The sequence below is a fragment of the Achroia grisella genome, unplaced genomic scaffold (genome assembly GCF_030625045.1).
Source record: "Achroia grisella isolate CSIRO2021 unplaced genomic scaffold, CSIRO_AGI_Agris_v1 utg1245, whole genome shotgun sequence".
In the NCBI taxonomy this organism is placed as follows: domain Eukaryota; kingdom Metazoa; phylum Arthropoda; class Insecta; order Lepidoptera; family Pyralidae; genus Achroia; species Achroia grisella.
In genome coordinates this window covers 2591903-2609134 of record NW_026712606.1, presented here as the reverse complement: position 1 = coordinate 2609134, position 17232 = coordinate 2591903, and the positions used below count along the sequence as shown (strand labels likewise).

Sequence of the window (17232 nt, the reverse complement as noted above, 5' to 3'; positions counted from 1 at the left end):
AATTCAAAACTCCAATTATTCTTTTTGATTAAATGATTGATCAATCCGTATAAACAGTATTTCTTTATATATTTAGTTCTACAGACTCACAGTGTTATAGTTTTTCTTTAAGCTGCAGGGCTCTATTTTTATTAAACTTTTTACGTTGTCTAAAAAGTTTTGAAACTGTAGTAACTTCGCTAATTACAATTCTAGAACTTTCACGACTAATGAAGGTGTAGTTGCTTGTCTAATTTTATTTTAATGAACGTTGAGCTATTTAGTTTCGGATTCTTAACGATCGTCAATATAAAGTAGACATTAGTAAAAGTCTTAAATTGTTAACTCCATTAGTAGAGAAGTTGATAAATCTCACGTATTTTTTTTTTTTATTTTAATTTACTTATTTATGTCTTTTGGTTTTATCTTTAATATACAAATCTGTACTACATTATTTTCATTCTATAGAGCATTCAATATTAAATTTAAATTTTATATATATAATATATGTTTTTATTTTATTTAACAAGTTGAAGTGTTTAATTTCTGTTATATTAGTACAATTATTCATTAGAAGTAAACGCAACAATAGGTGTAATTAAATTTATTTCATATTCTATAGGATAGTTAAATATTTCAATCTTTATTGTTATTTCATTGCTATTTTTAATGTTTATATATCGTAGACTGAAACAAATTCAGCAAATACATTAGTGATTGCATTACATACGATTCCTTATAACTTTTCCCCATGGTTATCCGGATTTATTACTATAAAATAAATGAAACGTTTAACCGTTTTATGGACAGCAAAGTGAAGAAAATTCAAAGACCCCTTTGTCGCCTTTCACTACTGCCTTCAACGTCAATGAACGATTTCCTATAGTAAAAAAGTAATAAAGGAAACGCGAGCGAAATTGGCCTCAAGAGTGAATCTCAATAAAAGGTTTAACTTAGTTTTCAGCGGCCTCCGCGTATATTAAAGGGGAATTTTGGAAGGGGTTAAAGGATTTTGATTTGGGGAGACAAGGAAAAGGTGGCTCCTCTGTATAAATCGAGATCTAAAGCAAAGAGAAACTGTCGCAAAATTTGCCAAATGTCTGTCAAACTTCACATTCTCAGAGACGTGTGAGTTATAATAACTTTTTACGACTTTTTCTTTACTTTTTCATCTAAGACTAGCATAAACTAAAATAAGTTTATTCAGCATTTTTTACGGTCTTTCTGTATGGGTAGTTTTTTACATTAGAATATTATGTTACTATGTTACTGTATAAAATTAATTTCGAATCAATTTGTATGTTCTTTTGTCCTAATGAAATGTATACATACGTATGTACGCAAACAAAAAATATGTCCTTATTTATTTATAGTAGTACAAAATAATAATTTTGTATTGCGGATTGATAAACATATGTAGGACTGTGGGTACATAGGCCTAAATATAAGGAATAAATACGCTAGAATAAACCAGTATTTAAAATCGAACGTTGACACCAGTTTATTTTTATTTCCTTTGTTTGCCCATAGGCTTTTTATTCTTTGTAATTTGGATTTAAAATTCCACCTTATTCGTGTTCGGTTCGTTCAATTTTAGGGTTGTCACATTGTCAAGAGCTGTCCAATCTGGGTATCGATAAAATTTATATTTTGCAGTCTACAGTATCACGAAAATGTCTCATCAAAGCGCTACTATTTCGGTATACAACCAGTATGGTTCTGTTAAAAATAAATTTGTCGATTTCATTGATAGTATTACAGGTATTATTGGCACTCACTCTTTATTAGTAAAGTTAATTTCTAGAGGTAACTTTATTATTTAATTAATGGCTGTCTATAATTGAGTCATCATTTTGGTTCACATTATGTAACTTAGTAAATGATATTTCGCAACTATTTATGTACAATATAAAAATCTAAAATACACAAAAATTAGTTGTGAATACTTTAAAAATTTCGATCTAGTAAAGAACTTAAAATATTTCTCTCCACATTAACACAGACAACATAAGAATATCTTGATATAAATTCCAATACAAAATTTTGCCACCATAATGGTCTACCTTAATATTATAATATATGTGATATATGTGATATTATAATATTAAGGTAGACCATTATGGTGGTAAAATTTTGTATTGGAATTTATATCAAGATATTCTTATGTTGCCTGCTACTAGTCAGATAATATAATATTCTAGTAGTAAGAAAAAATCTAGGTTTATTCAATAATAATCCTATAAAAAGTCTACAATATCTACTCAATTTTCTAAAATAAATAGGAAATTTCTTGTTTTCTTCATAATTCTAGGTGTCCTTGTTATTTGTCCTACAAATACACCTAGTGGTACATATACACCTAGGTCTAGGTACCTCATAATAATGTGTATTGCATGAATGTATCGACATTTATTAAATAAATAATAATAATACAAAATAATTAATATTAAAGACAATAATAGTCTAATACTTTTACAAACTTTCAATTAAGATCTCTTACTCTGTCTCTTCTCTTCTTCAAAATCCTAAATTGCTAGCCCTAATTTACATTACTATACCGTACCTACAACATTGATGCTTATTTTCGTCCAAATAATAAAAATTATGTGGATTTGGCGAATGTCCAAAATACGGCATTGTTCTTTTTCCCTTTGTATTTACTACCCTGCTTTGTCTTAATTTACATATAATTTGAAAACTTGAATTATACTTTGAAAGCCATGACACGGATTCTTCAATGTAAGTACCTATATAATTACTAATATGCTATTTCTTTATAAAAAAAATACCACTACGAATAATACCATCGTTGATGGAGAATATGTACGATGAATTCGATGAATTAAAACTGTAATATTTTTTTTTGTATATATATTTATTTGCATCGAACATGTCCCACTGAAAATATGATTGACATGCAAAAATAAATCATACTAATGAATGATTAAATAAATTACACAATTTAAATATTTCATAGAAATATTCTGATGATGATCGATTTTACCGGCAAATTTGTACAAATTACAATAAAAGCTGGGATTAAAACCCACTATCCCAATGTCTTTCGCCACACGTAGAATACTTTTAGGTATATAATAGGACTTGTTCTATACCATTATGTGTATAATATACAATGTTATATCAGATGTTGCAACGGAAATGCCATAATAAAATTAATAATAAGTACTTCCAAGTAAAATAATATTTTACATGAATCGCTCATAAACTTTTGTACAAAGAAAACATTACGCGTCGACAGCTTCGAAACAAATTTGAAAAGTAAGCAATGCCTTCAAATAATAATTTGTTTTAATACGAAAATTGTTATTATGCTAAAATTTACTTCGTACCTATATCTATAAGTATATGTATGATATTCTGCATTTAATCACTCAATTAAGAGTTCTATTTATTCTTCTTACAAAAAAGTCTTCTTTTCTCCACCACGTTGGATTTTAATATACTTACTCAGAAAAATATGGTCATGGAAAGTATTGCTGTTACTATGACGTTGACAGACGATATCATCTCTAACTATCCTACCTACGAGTAGAATTACAATCATGATGATTTATTATTATTTAGTACAGGTATGTAATATTATGTTATCTGTGGTACAGGTAATAAAATTTTACTAGCTTTCCCATATGTAATGTTAGTAAAAGGTGAGGAAGGGGTTATTAGTAACAGAGACAATTGCTACCAATGTACCTTTCGACAAGTATCATATTGACAATCACCACAATTTTCTAAGTTAGTGATATGATAGAGGTTCTTAGCACAAATGAATTTTATTCGGTTTTTTATTATGTTTAAAAATTTGAATATTTTCAATTTTGCATTTGAATTGTATAATAATTATTTTGTGTGTATATACACACAAAATAATTATTATTAATATATATAAATAAATTATTTATTTATCCATATATATTCTTAAAGTCAGTGTAATGTTTTTTATTGGATATCTCGCTGTAATTGCCACATCGAGGAACAAACATGGTTATCGTACCGAAATTATTTTAATTGGCATTAAGATTGTCTATCGATAACGGAAGTTATATCGACATATTGCGCAGTGATGCAGTAATTATATTATACATACGCGAGACGAGAAAGAAAATAGTGACTATTTCTCTAATAAAATAAAATTATATTCTTTCTAACATTTTCCTGCGTCTGTAAATAAACAAACTTCAGAAATATATCGTATTGGCCTAAAACTTGAGTAGATAAAAAAATTATCTAGTGGCAATCCTAAAACCATAATGTGGAGCGAACGCCATGAGAAATTATTATGCTGCGACGATTTACTGGGAAAAATTAACGAAAAAAGTATGTACTTTTTATTCTATTATACGTCTATCTAATACAAGTCTATTATTTTATTTATTGCTGAGTTGTTATTTAAATGCTGTCAACATATCAACACATAAAGAAATCTAAAGTCACCTGCATGGATATCTCTGTCTCACCTACTTCAGTCGACAAGCAACTTGTATTGTAACATGTTTTGGTCGAAGGGTGATATTACGCAGTAAAATAACAGTCACGACATATTAGACCTCCGGAATGGCAACCTCTAAAAAGTGTAACTCATCATGGTTGTCACATCATCCAAAATTTCAAAATAATCTTCTTTACTTAGATAACACAATTTTTATGTATAACGATGTATGTAGAATAATGATAACATGATGCTGTTCACTTATATAGGTGATTATTATCATTTACTGTCAGTTGGGCCGTCAGTTTGTTTACTCTTCCACTTAATCCGTTACATTAAAAAAACAATTTATTTATACAAGAAATCCCTTTGACAAATTGTGTAAGTACTATTAGTATGTTAATATACAGCTAGAGATTCTGTTGATCATTACTAATTATATATTATTACCTAGCATATACAGAATAATAATAACCCATTAAAACTTTTATGTCAACAACCAAATGAACAATGAAATGTCCGAACATAACTTCTTTCATTTATTATTATCGCCAAAGTTATGAAACTGTCTACTTGTCATCTCGTCGTCCACTAGTCGTTTAATCAATTTAGAGTGATGAATGGCTATATTTCTGCAAGATGGTCGGGTTCATTTTTTGTCATAATAATTTTCATTGAAAATCGCTGTCACAGTATCTCATTGAAAAGCATCATAAATATATTCAAAATCGTTGTAAATGGAGCGCTAAATTAAAATATTTATAATACCTGGTTTCTAGCAAAAATATTTGGTATGTTATTTCATAATTGACTCGCCTTTATACCTTTTGGTAAATATTTTTTGTACATGAATATATTTATTATGTATAATTGCATATAAGTAATAAGCCTAAATAATAAGCAATTATTAATTACAATATATTCAGATGAAATAATGTAATTTTAAAATGTGTTAATTTTTATAAATATATATTAATTGACGGTCTCTGCGGTCTAGCAGTTTAGTGCACCGCACCGCCTTACTTCCGATGGTTCGATACAAATGTTTGTGCCGTGCGAGTTCGAATCCTCGCACGGCACAAGCATTTATATCCATGAGTATGATTGTTTGTATCGGTCTGGGTGTCGGTGGTCTATATATATGTGTATTTGTATCAGCTATCTAGTACCAATAACACAAGCTTTAACTATCATAGTTTAATTTATGTCTAGATGGTGCTGTGTGAATGAGTCCTGAGATGGTTATTATTATTATTATATAAACAGATAAAAAATAATCTCACATTCCTGACAACATGATATTGCAAATGGGAATTTTGAAGTAAATATTGCAATAATGTATAATAGCACAATTATATTGTTACAGACAAGTATTAAGTAATAGTTACAACCCAGATGTAAACATTTTTTCGAGATCAGGCCAAAAGTGCAATTAATCTCATTATAAACAATACGAATAAATTAGTTTCAAGAATTAAAACAAAAATGTGTTAATTATACATCTGAATTGTAAACATATCTAATCTTATATATAGTATATATTTTCATAATTTCAAGCATTAGTTTAAAAATGAACATTACCTACTTATTGCAATGCAAGGCATTATAATTTTATTGCTTTTTGTTGTAAATCATGAACGCAGTCAGACAGGCCGGAGACTAGTCTATCGTTTTTTGGATTTTATTGACCAGTGGCAAGTTAATGGCAGTTTCATATTCACTACTACTAAAACCTTATTTCCATGTCGGTTTTATAAACCATTACGATAGAATGCCCTCAACTATTTTCCTAACTACCAATAAAAAGGATATGAAAGGAATAATAAATAATATAATAATAAAAACTACTAATTAATAAAATTATTCTATTACTAGAAGCGTGGTGTCCTTTTTTATTGGGTTGTTTGAACTATTGCCAGGTGCATGGTACCTGTAGCACTGCGACCTATATAGATCTATTATGCTCACCCTTTTCAAAGTTTGCTACCTAGACCCGTCAGGGACAAGAATTGAAGGATATTCTTAGGAGCGATGGTTTTTATCTCCTCAGGAAAGAGTGTAAACTTTCCAAAGGAGATATTTCATTTAGGCATGAGTGGGCTACAACCACATAGGATGTGTAGTGGCGTTTCCTTTATCCGAAAGTGAGATGGAAATTACGCTATAAAAAAAATATTATCACAAGCCAGCCAGCCAACAGACTTGTTGGAAATAATCAGTCGGATGTCTCGTCTTCCCGTAGTCACGGATTCGAACTTCGCATGTCACCGACTTACAACTACCTAACGAAAATTTATTGCACTTCTTATATTGTCCGTTAAATAGTGATAAAATATAGATGTAATAAACAAAAGTATTAAAACAATCACATACTACTATTATGAAATATTACTGTTTGTTACCTTTTTCACTACAAACCCTAATGAAAGAGGTGAACATAGATTTTATCACAAGGACTATGTATATAAATATAAAAAAGTTATTTTTACAATGTCGAACTGAAATACTATTCGTATTAGGAATTTTCCTATATATTATGTATACATATATATGTACACCGCGTAATTCATGACGGTTGACTTCATTTATCAGTCTTCACATGACTTAGCGGTTGCGAAATCATGGCCGCCAGAGGGCACCTGACGATGTGACTTGCATTGCTTGCCTATTATTTAAAATAAGCACCGTTTATATTGCACCAAGTCCATGACTGTATTATATATACTTATTGCAATACAATATATGATATTGTTGCATGCTGTCACCCAGTTGTATTTAGATTTGACAATGCTCGACAACTATACAGACAATGAGTTGTGAGAAAATCAGTATGCGGATAAACACTTTGGATTGAGAAGAACGATAAATTAGGTTTATAAGTGACTTACTTATTACATTGTATATATGGAAGTATATATCTATTATTATATTTACTCCGAAACGCTCCGCTTTGAAGTCTGTTATTATACCATACTGAACAAGACTTAAAAGTAATACACTTAAGACTGTATTTTTGTATATAACTTAAGTAGTGGGTAGTATTTACTATTTCTTATATGAATAATAGTATCATTAAAGTTAAGCACTAATGTGAACAAAAAATATTGCTCTATTTTAGGTATATAACTCAAATTATAACAGAATATATTATAATCATCTCAACTCTATATAGATATTAATGAAAAAGACCTAATATATCGATTTCACTGAAGGAAATAAAACTACATGCATATTATTGATTGGAAACTTTCATTTATATGACACAATAGTATATTATTATACAGCAATCATAGATATCGATTAATATTCAGTTCAATACACCAATATTACTTGCCAAATAGGCAATATTTATATTGGATTGGACAATAGCATAACTTGTCACGCAAAACATATAACAAAATAAATGAAGCAGTGTGGATATGAAAAGAAATAAGATGTTGGAGTTCTACATTTAAAACCTTTTATTTAAAAAAAAAACTAGTAAATCTATACAATTTCAATCGGGCTGTCAAGAAGGACGATCGCCATTCATTCCTTAATTCTTATCGATACCTAATCATTCCAATCCTATTAGCCCCGCCATTTACAAAGTCCTACATAAATATGTATAATACATTAATTATTTCATTACTTATAAGATATACCTTAAATGATTGCAACTTTTATTATTTTAGTAGTATATTAAAATGTATATATATATGTAATATAGTATATTAAAAATATAAACAAATTAAATTCGAAAACAAATTTTTTTTTGTCACATTCACAAACAAACAAATTATTATTATTAAACATAATATTATATTAGTTCTAACTTTTCAATTAAAAGTTAAGTGTATTTAAGTGTGAGATATATATACATTAGACTGTATAACCTATAAATATCTCACTTACTTACTTTACTTAAATGAAATGTTGTAATTAAAATATTACTTCCTAGTAACAATTGGCTCAAGATCCATACTATATATAAGAAAGTAATTTTGTTTAACTGTCTTCCCAGTTGTTTCTCTTTTACAGCTGAACAAATTTTAATTCAATTTGGTATGAAAATAGAACATTGGTTATCTTATATACCAAAAAACTGATCCAATTGCTGATCCAATGGCAAATAAAGGCGCCATACCGTTGATGTCCAAAAATATTCACATATGTATGTATATTGTTGACAGTTTTACAGGAAACCTGCTACAACGTTCAAACTTAGGTACTTTATACTTTATTTTGTACATTCTTGTATTACAATAATAAACTGAACATGGCGTCACTGTATAACTTAAATTTTTATTTTTATTATACTGTATAATCCATGTACTGGACTAAAGCAATGTTAGTATGAAACGTATAACCAATATTTCTCAACGCCACACGACTTTATTTCGCCAATTTCCACCACAAAATTGTGGTGCTGCGACAGCACTTAGCAGCAATGTCGTTTTATTGCGTTATTTTGTTACTATTGCTTAGTGTTTTTTCGATTGTGTTGAAATTTAATTGTACCTATATCCTTATGAAAATAGAGGGTATACAATAATAGGTAAAAAATATTTTAATTTATGATATGATTTGACTTGCAAATTTTCAAGTGAGATGTAACAGAATTACAAAAACTACTGTATAACTAAATGTTTCTTGTAATTATATAATATAAAATTCTAAACAAAAACTATGAAATATAATTTAAAAAAATAACAGTTAAGTGATATTATCACTTAACTGGTTTTTATATTCCTAAAAATTACGACTTTATAATATTTATATTCCAATATGGACTTCACTCTCTCTATCAAATATTTATTTATTGAAATAGCTTTTTTCACCAAATAAAATGTGTGTATAAAAGGCGAATACGGTACCGGAATACTCTATTCTCTAGCAGTCAACCATTAGGATGAAACAATAATTCACGAATGGTATACTTTAAACCCAATGTTATAGAAAGCAGACCTACCGCCGACTTTCATAGAAATAGAAACAATCTTTTTCAAAATAAACTTAATATAAATACTTTTGAATTTATTATTTATTTATTTATTATATATTTTTTTTTATTCTACTACTCATTTGAAACACAAACTCACAAGAAGAATGAGCAAGAAATTTAAGTGTTGCTCTTTTTAATAAATATTAGTAAATACACATTAACAACGATTAGGTGCGCAACAATCAACATATACATATTAATCTAGTTTGTTATCAGTATTTTCCATTTCCGAAGAATTAGTTTATATATATACCAGTACTGTCCTGTGCTCATATTAATGTGATTTATGATAATGATAAACAATATACATCGATCATCCAAACAAAGGCATAACACAAGAACTAGAGCCGAGCCAATGTAGAACAAATAGTTCATTTCGTGAACTGAATCGTAACCTCAATTAGGCAAGCATCGTGCGTACCTTTAACTTGCTAAAGAACTGATAAAAACTAGCAAATCGGGCTTCGTGTCTATTGTTATCGAGTTCAATAATTCTCTGATTTTACTGAAACACAAAAATTAGTAAAGAAATAAAATTTATCTACGTAACCATACAAAAAGAGTTATTTTCAAAACGAAATTTTAAGGCTGTAATGAAATATGAAAATATTCTTATTTATATATAATACTGTGTTGTAATGACTGTAATCCCAACTGTATATACCAGGGTAGTCATAGCATTATCAACTATCAATATCTTGGTGATCGAAGCATTATTATACTCACTGGATGTAGTTGAATCCAAAATAGAAGCAGGCAAACATAGCAGTATCTCTAGACTTAATTTGATTTATTGTTACTGTTTCCCCATCCTAGAGTCAGCTAGAAATATAAATTGACAGACAATTATTATTAGTATCGGTAGGATTTGAGGACTTGACTTACATAGAGTTGAGTTACCAGTACGATGCTCTCTATGACGTATGTTATTATAGTATACATATGTGTATGTTGTATAATGTAAATATTATAACATGTATTTGTAAATCTCAAAATTCACTGCTATTTTTCAACACCATTCAAATATTGAAAAATAGTAGTGTAGTCGTATATTAAAAGGACTAATACATGCGAAAATACCTCATCTCCACACTAATCTACACGACGCTATTTACGACTTATATATAAAATAACCTATGATAGTTGTATCGTATTGTGACTGACTCAGTTGAACTTCGAGTTCCTACAGCAACACGAACTAATACAGATCTGATTGTAGTCAGAGCGCAACGACGTGCTCTAATGCAAGATTAAAATAGTTGGAGATAATTGTGATGTCGAAGAAAACAAATTGTTCTCGTACAACTACGATACAAATTATGGTGATTTATTTTGGCCGAGTTTGTGTCCCAGTGATTCAAAGTTTGCAACTTTTTTTATTTGAATTATAATTATGTTAGTCTAAATTTGTTTTAAATAAAAATGAATTTGGCGTAATCATGTTTTAACAACAAATTCACCATAGTTACATATACCACTAAGTAATGTGTACCCATTATTCGCGAATACTCAAATTGGTACGTGTACAAACTTAGATATTGTGTACATTTTTTCCATTAATGATTTTATATGCACAAAAGAACTTTATTTTCAGTAATATTGCTGAGTTTATTCTAATTGAATTATATTTAATAAGTGAATTATTTTAAAGTATAATAGATAGAATAAATATATTAAATTATAATAGATGCACATATTTTTAATTATATATTAATCACTTAAGAGGCTACTTATAAAGTAGATAATAATAAAGTTAGAAATATTTTTATAGTAATTTTATTTTCAATTTTTTTTTGGGTGTGGTTTTATGATTTCAATATTTTATATTTTAATTGTTTTTCTGCATTGCATATTTATGACGAAATACGTATTTTACACAACACTTACAGCACAATTAATAAATATCTACAATTAAACCGGGTAACTGCCTATATCGATACACGCTCTAATTGCTGTACTAAAGTCTGATTACAAATTAATCTGTTATCATGCAATCACGCCACATTGAATCGATCAAGAAAAACTTTTCACATATCACTACTGTTACTACTTTTCTATCCTTAACCTTAATAATGCCTGCGCATACTACGCATTGTGACCGCAAATCTTTCCGATTTACGCGGTAAGGAGTCCGCCCGCGGTTTCGGTTTTACTTTTAGGCGAGCGCGCGCGCAAGCACGCACAACTCTTCCGTTCAATCGCTCAGTGTAACAACGACACTGGTCAGGTATAGAACGAACTTTGAAACCGAGAACTAGTTACGCGACTTGTGACTGTGAACTTACGAACTCTGTGCTTTGTAGTGATTGTGTTTTGTTTAACATTTGTCGCGGTAAGTATTCATATAATATCGAGTTTCTACTCTCTCTTGAGGCGACAAAGAAAGCGGGCTTTAGATGGAGGGTTACACGTTGATAAATGATTTTCGCGCTCTGCAATTTATGATGAATATTTTATTAGATGCTAAAATGATTAATGATCGTTTAGTGAAATCAAATAGGCCTGTCAAATTGTGTATTAACCACATATACTTACTATGCTGTTAAGGAATATTCTTATAGATACATGTTAAATATTCAATAGACTGGTTTTAGTAGGGACATGAATTTTGACGGAGAAAGTTGTTATTGTTTTTTTAAGTACATAAGTGATTCAACATGGCTATCATAGAGTTAGAACATACAACTACTAGAATAAGTAAATAACAACTCATGTTACTTTTTTACTTTACAGTACTTTTACCTTTAAATATTTACCCTGAGACTTCGTCTGCGTTTCCACGTTAAATGCAGTCAATCGACTGCGTTAATTAATTTATTAATTTTAGGTGATTAACGGTGTAAATTTATGTCACTAATCATTAACATGAATGAAAAATGTATTAATAACTTTATTATTATTATAATATATAAAATAGAGTAATATACAAAATATATTAATAACTATTATTATTATTAATGACTAATAATAATAATAAAGTTATTAATACATTTTGTATATTGCTCTATTTTTAATATTTATTAAGTTTTATATAACCAACAGATAATAAATAATCAAGTATAATAATTTGTACATATATAATATTAATAAAATAAATAAAATATTGTTCTAAATAATATAATATATGTATGCTAATGTTCTTAAAATAAGATACTATAAGTTTTAAAATAAAATTATAAAATATTTTCTTACAGCTAAAGAATAAAAAATAATAATTCATTACACTAGATGTAATCGAAATAATACAAATATAATTTTTTTCTTTAAATAATTATAGAAAGCGATAATCCATAATTTACTAATAATCAATTTATTTGCATTCAGTGGTTCAAATTACTGTGTACCAATTTGCAACAATTGGTGGTTTATGGATTTTTTTCTCAGTGTCGTAACTCCGATACGGTTCGTGCAAAATGTAACAGCGTTAGGCCACAGCTGCTAATTCAACGGAAAGCCTATTTGCATATTTCACGTTCGATCGATTTTCAGCTGAAAACATTACGATTCATATGATTTAATGAGTGCTACTTTAGCAATATCGAGAATGGCATGTGATACAATTGTGCTGTATTCCGCGATCTGCTTTACACTACATTACAGTCCGTCATACATCATTGTATTAGCAATAGGTATTATGTCCATTTTATTTAAGTAGATTAAAATTCAAACTCCTTAAGTTTTTAGTATTTTAATTCATAATATGTCTGTTTTAAAATATACCACAAAAGAACAGTTAAATTAAATATATTTTTAACATAGTTCATTATATTTAAACACTGAAGTTTTAATATATTTTACGTAATATATAAAAAGTAATATTATGAAAATTAAATTAAAAACTTAACTAATTTTATTTATTCTTTTCACTAGTAACTTTACGGGATATATAGAATGTCTCTAATTTAATTAAATAGTCAATAACATCATACGATTTATAATCCTATATAGGTATGTCGTGGGTACGTCCAAGATTATTTATAGGACACAAGACACGTATTCACTAATATCACTTTAATTGATTTAAAATAGTAGTAATTTTTTTACTCATTGAAGGGTACTGCTTCAAATATAAATATATTATGGTGGGAATTGGTGGATATAAGAGTAGGCTTAAAATTTGTGCGGCAATTTCAAACAGCTAAAGTTTTATATTTTATTATTTTATGTTTCGCAAAGAAATATAAATTATACGTGCATATCACGATATATTAATATGTTAAAAATATAAGTACTCAATTGTAGTAAATTGGCCTTATAAATACCGCGTTTTCTCTCGCCGTAAGTATCCCACGACGTAAAGGTGCGATCATCATGACCTACAAAACGTCGGAACACTCTCACTGTCGTGGAGCGCGGCCGAACGCGAAGAAGAGCGTTATGCAAGTATGACCAATTACAGATTTTGCTATGAAATTTACATCTGCTGTCACAGTTAACTTAATTTAGATTTACTCGGCTCGGAATAACAATTGAGAGCTACTTCTTTACTATGACGCATTAATTCTTCACACTTACATAAACAGATTCCTGTTCGCAATATGAATTCACTTTTGTCATAAATTGCAAAAGACATACTAGTGTTATAAATGTGTCTGTCTGTTTATTACCTTTTCTCGCGACTGAACAGCTCAACAGATTTTAATAAAATTTGACACGAAGATAGATTGTACCAGAGGAATAACTATCTGTTATCTTAATAAATAATTTGAAAGGGAATGAAATTTGCTCCTGACGAAGAAATTAGTATCATTTAAAAAAATATTAGTATATTTTGTCCTAAAAATAGTAAACAAAGCGGAAAGAACTAATAAATAAAACATAATAAAAATTAACATCTTAAATCTTACGAGAAACTTTACAATCCATTCTAAACTAAACAATAATAACATCGTATAGTAATAACAACATTAGTTTTTTACACGGAAAAGTTATTGAATAAATACAAACCTTAATAGATGTTTAATAATTTTTTTTATTGTTTTTAAGCATTATGGTGAATAATTTGTTTGTTATAATTATATATATACGGACATTTATTTGTTATACAAACATACAATTTGCAAATTTATTATATATGTACATTATTGTCTAGAAGTCCCGCTTAGATAGGAATGTATACTAGCATAGAAAAAGTATTATATGAGTAATGCTTTGTCTATGGTACTAATTACAAATATAATATAATAGCCCTATCTTTTCCAAAAGGCTTCCTATAGAATAATATTTTTCATTCAATTTCTTAAATATCTTCAAGAAAACTTAACGCTTGGACAAAGTGATATATAATAGGTTAATCATATTTAATACAAATTGTACACTGAGTCGAGTATAAGAAAATTATGAGACATCGAACATTTCTGTTTTGTTTAACCTCATGCGTGCTATACCGGAAAATTTCAATTATAAATAACTAGGGACTCGGCTTCACATGATTTATATAAATCTTTTAGGAATTCTATAACAAAACAAAAGAAACTATTAGGTAATATAAAAAATACAGATACGGCGGTGTACTTCCTGTTATATGTATATATTTTATTTACATAATATTAATCAATCTATCTAGTTATTTAGAATAGAATATCATATAATTTTTTAAAAAAACTTATATTTAATTCTAAGAATAATCTAGTAGCAAGGTGTTTAACTCACAAAGTATGTCCATAGTCGATTTTCATGAAATATAACAGGAAAGCCTCGATTTCTACCACTATTCATTATGTACATCTACGTAATAGATTCAATAACAGTATACTGAGAACAAAAGAGAAATATGTTATAAAACTAATATTTTTTTACAAGCAGAACGGCATTGCAATTTGTTTAATTACACTCTATGAATATTTCATACACGAATTATTACAAAGGCCAGCGATGAAGGTAAATGCAGTAATTGTTTGTATTTTTTTTTATTTATTTCTAAAACGTGATATAAAATTATGTTAGTAAAAACAATATTCTATAGAAATAGTTCGCATCGGTTGATTATAATGTACTGTAAATTTCAATTTACAATAATTGCCTATCAAATTTTACAACAATTCGAATTTTAATTAAGAGCCGGGATAACAAAATTTAGTATTAGAATTTTAATTGTTTATAGATATAACCATAAGCACTATCAAATATCTGCAAAGTTTTATTCCAATTCTATCTAATGTTTTTTTAAGTGTACATTAAAATATTGTATTTATGCCTATACAACTCTCTGTCATTACCATTGCCCACTAACTACCACCTCTGTAACAGGGTTAGGTTCGCTGGAAGAAATCTTTTCAGAGAGAAACTCGCGCTTGCTCATATATTTGTATAACATAGTTATTTATTTATATATAATGTTACAAATACAATAACGTGTATCAGTACCAAAGTAAGCAATGACGTAAGCAATTAAAATAATCTGGAAGAAAAGTTTTGGTTTTTATATAGAGTTGATATTCAACTTATTCCTTTTATTTTCTTGTATACTTTTATGTTCATTCTTGTACGTTGCCATCCACTCGGCTAGATACTATCTACTTGTCTAAGTTATGATGTAGCTTTCTGTCTATCTGACTAAATAACTCTAATATTCTACAAAGACATGTCGTGTAAGCTTGAACTTCCGTAGAATAAACACGTTGCCACGGAATCATACTGCTGTTGTCTGTCAAAATGCTTTATTAGACTGTAATGTATACAAATAAAATTATAAAATTCTTAATAATAAAAAATACAATATATGAACTACAAAAGTATGTGGCCAGTATGTCAGCACATATTGATAGGTCACTAAACCAGTTGAAACGTACAAGATGTACGAATATTCGTCTTTGGTGGAGCTATCAATTTAAAAGACCAAAAAATACTTACGTACCTACTACATTAGTAAGATTTATATGTTTTGTGTTTGATCTTAAGTCACCGAGTTGAAAATAGTACGCAGACTATTATGTAATTCGTAGTCTACCATTAAAACACATAACAACTTATAGTAGGTATTCTAAAATTAAAAGTCCGCTATAAGGAAAATGGATATAGTAACAGTTAATTGTGGGAATAAAGCCCATCATTGTAATAGTGGAAAGACTTAATATAATACCTTATATTTTTTTATACAACTTTAATGCACACAGTACAAAAAGTAACAGTTTTTGTACTGTATATATTTGGCGAACTTAACACCATGCGGTATTTTCTATAGAAAATATAATATAGGTTATATATATAACCTATGTTACATCTAAAAAAAAAGTTGGGTGTGCAAGTATAATCATAAAAAAATATATTATAAAAAAATTAAAACATATATATTTCTAAAATATATTATAGATCTAGCTTTTGAACCCTGCAGTGAGACTTCAATGTACTTTTTGTTGTGGTTTTGTATAGTTTCTTATTAGAAGTATGTAATATTATGTTATCTGTGTTAGAAGTAAATTTTATTTTATTTGAACTACTATACAATACCAATAGTCACACCTAGCAAAGATTGCCTGGAATAATATTTATTGAAACAATTTTTTGTCATAATAAAAATTTACTAAAATATTTCGCACAATTTAGCAAATGACTTCACACATAGTAATCCTATTTATAGTTGCATTCATCATTCTTTTATTAATGATTCAATTATTAAATTTATTTTCATTAGGCGGTCGCTTTATCTATTCATACTGCTAGTGATGATTCAATAAGCTGTTCTATTTTTTTATATTCATAGATTATTCTATGCACTGATAAATTCGAGTATTTATCATAAGAAACAATAGCTGCTTCTCGAAACTTCACTCGAACATGTTATTAATTCAGTCATGGTAATTGTGGTCAAATTTCATCAATT

At 28.3% G+C, this 17232-nt stretch overlaps 1 protein-coding gene across 2 annotated transcripts in view; it reads left to right on the top strand.

Moving 5' to 3' along the window:
• Positions 1–11588: 11588 nt before the first annotated feature.
• LOC131854735 (uncharacterized) overlaps positions 11589–17232 on the top strand; it is a 151590-nt gene continuing 145946 nt past the window's right edge. For both annotated transcript variants that reach the window (XM_059205879.1, XM_059205876.1), the window contains exon 1: positions 11589–11742. The gene's annotated coding sequence lies outside the window, so the exon portion shown is untranslated. The remainder of the gene's footprint in view (positions 11743–17232) is intronic.